A 3,457-nucleotide genomic window follows, 5' to 3' on the forward strand; every position below is an offset into this window, starting at 1 on the left:
AACCCCCCTCCCACCTCCCTCCCCATCCCATCCCTCTGGGTCATCCCAGTGCACCAGCCCTGAGCACCGTGCCTCATGCATCAAGCCTGTCCGGGTGATCTGTTTCACATATGATAATATACATGTTTCAATGCTATTCTCTCAAATCATCCCACCCTCGCCTTCTCCCCCAGAGTCCAAAAGTCTGTTCTTCACACATGTGTCTCTTTGGCTGTCTCGCATATAGATAGGGTCATCGTTACCGTCTTTCTAAATTCCATGTATATGCGTTAGTACACTGTATTGGTGTTTTTCTATCTTCACTCTGTATAAATAGGCTCCAGTTTCATCCACCTCATTAGAACTGATTCAAATGCATTCTTTTTAATGGCTGAGTAACATTCCACTGTATATGTGTACCACAGCTTTCTTATCCGTTCGTCTGCCGATGGACATCTAGGTTGCTTCCATGTCCTGGCTATTGTAAACAGTGCTGCGATGAACATTGGAGTACATATGTCTCCTTCAATTCTGGTTTCCTTGGTGTGTATGCCTAGCAGTGGGATTGCTCGGTCGTATGGCAGTTCTATTTCCAGTTTTTTAAGGAATCTCCACACTGTTCTCCACGGTGGCTGTACTAGTTTGCATTCCCACCAACAGTGAAAAGACAGCCTTCAGAATGAGAGAAAATAATAGCAAACAAAGCAACTCGCAAAGAATTAATCTCAAAAACATACAAGCAACTCCTGCAGCTCAGTTCCAGAACAATAAAAGACCCAATCAATAAATGGGCCAAAGAACTAAACAGACATTTCTCCAAAGAAGACATACAGATGGCTAACAGACACATGAAAAGATGCTCAACATCACTCATTATCAGAGAAATGCAAATCAAAACCACAATGAGGTACCATGTCACGCTAGTCAGAATGGGTGCTATCCAAGAGTCTGCAGGCAATAAGTGCTGGAGAGAGTGTGGAGGAAAGGGAACCCTCTTACACTGTTGGTGGGAATGCAAACTGAACACGTAACTTTTTAGGAATCATGAGACTCTGAAGGAGAAACAAGCTGCTCTGGGAGATAACACAGTCATCGTTTAGTAACTGTGAGTGGTTGGTTCTGAGACCTTGGAGGATATCAAAACCCAGAGATGCTCAAGTCCCTTTTATTAATATAAAACAGTATAGTATTTACATATAGTCTACATATATCCCTCCCATTATACTTTAAGTCGTCTCTAGGTTTGTTATAATAACCTTGTAAGTGCTATGTAAGTAGTTGCCAGGCTGCTTGGCAAATGCAAGTTTTGTCTTTTGGAACTTTCCCCAGATCTTTTCTGTATATTTTTGACCCGTGGCTGGTTGAATCCACAGTGGTTGAATGGAGAACGCAAGGATACAGAGCACCTACTGTACGTATATCTAGGTAGGTGGTCTAGCATGATCTGCTCATGAGGATTTGACCAACACTGGCTTGCCACTTCACTGTGGGTGGACCTGAATTAACCTTGAAATTTCTTCGAGCCTCAGTTTTCTATGTATGTGAATAGTAATCTTTAATTGGAGTTCCTGTGCCCTTTTGCAGTAGCACTAGCAATTTTGAATTAATTTGTATTAAGAAAGGCTCCCCCACAATTTATATATGTACCTGAATCTGCCTTTGGCTCCCTTACTTTTCTTCTCCTTCAAATGTGATGATTTCAAATTGTGTCCAAACTAGAGGTACTTAACTTTTGGAGGAAAAAATACAGAAATAATGTGTGTTAGTTGGTAGAAGTGTTATAAAATTTAGAAAAATCACGATTTTTATCATTTCTACACCCAGGGAAGACCCTTGACATTTTAGTGATCTTTCAGTCTTCTCTGTGCACATACATAGTTCATTTAAAAAAAGACAAGGCTAGTTGGCTAGATAGTATCATATTACAAATACAGTATGTATTTAACTTTAATTCATAATTATTATGATCACTGTCATTTAATAAATTTATATAATTATTAGATTATATAAATTATACAACTATCATAACTTATATAATTTAACAAAATATTTATAATATATGTTATCTAGTTATAAATATTTGTGTATTAATAATTTGATAATTCTGCATTTTCACTTAATGCCACATGAATTACATAATACAATTGTATCTAATTATCTTCTATGACATAATTTAATTTTGTTAAGGTTGGAATGATGCATTTCTCAAATGTTTGGTAGAAGGTGTTTATAAAGCCATTTGAATCTGGTATTTTTGTGTGTGTTGGACAGAGGAAAGGGGAAACATTTAAACTCCTCTAGCTTTCAGTAGTTGTAGAACTATTAAGATTATCTATTTCTTTCTTGAGTCAGTTCCCCCCACCTTTAAACTGTGTTCACTTTATATATTTGGGATCTTGTCTGTCTCTAATATTCAATCTTTTAAAGAAACTAACCTTTTGCTCTGATCTTCAAACTTTACAAAAACGTATACAATGAAAAGGAAGGCATCTTCTCAGCAGAGCTGAGACCTTTCCAGAGGCAGTCAGTGTACTTTTTCTCAATGACATTTTTATCTTTTTACAACCCTTTTATTTTTTACTAAAACAGGATGAACAGTATGAGACGTAGTGATCAGTACTCTCTTGTTTTCTCTCTTCTTTTTGTTTGTTTGTACATCAACCTCATTTTTAATGCCAGTGTAATATTCCACTTCATGGATGTATCCTGTTTAATTAAAAGTAGTTATGCTTTTTTCCCAGTAAAAACTTGTCCCATTTGTTTGATATAACCTAAGAACTTGATTTATTAACCTATTGTAGTAATAGACATAATCATTTCAGAGGTCCAACAAGCCTTCCATGTGCCTTACCCTTTCACAAATAAGTTGAAATTAAAATGTTCGTTGCTCTATAATAGCCTCCTTGGAAGAGGGTATGTTCCATTTAAGTATTTTTAATTACAAACACAACTCTCTTCTGTAATTTAAATGCCATGTGATGTTGTTAGCACTTGAACCCCTGTTTCTTCTATAACTTACCCTAATGTGCAGTTTGAGAGATAGGTGCCGTCTTATGCTTCCTCATGGCTGCCCTGCTGCCCTTGCCACTTATTTATTTATTTATTTTTCATTTATTTTTATTAGTTGGAGGCTAATTACTTTACAGTATTGTAGTGGGTTTTGTCATACATTGACATGAATCAGCCATGGATACACATGTGTTCCCCATCTCGATCCCCCCTCCCACCTCCCTCTCCACCCGATCCCTCTGGGTCTTCCCAGTGCACCAGCCCCGAGCACTTGTCTCATGCATGCAACCTGGGCTGGTGATCTCTTTCACCATAGATAATATACATGTGTCGATGCTGTTCTCTCGAAACATCCCACCCTCGCCTTCTCCCACAGAGTCCAAAAGTCTGTTCTGTACATCTGTGTCTCTTTTTCTGTTTTGCGTATAGGGTTATCATTACCATCTTTCTAAATTCCATATATATGTGT

This window comes from Muntiacus reevesi, unplaced genomic scaffold, assembly GCF_963930625.1.
Source record: "Muntiacus reevesi unplaced genomic scaffold, mMunRee1.1 SCAFFOLD_50, whole genome shotgun sequence".
NCBI classification, from domain to species: Eukaryota; Metazoa; Chordata; class Mammalia; order Artiodactyla; family Cervidae; genus Muntiacus; species Muntiacus reevesi.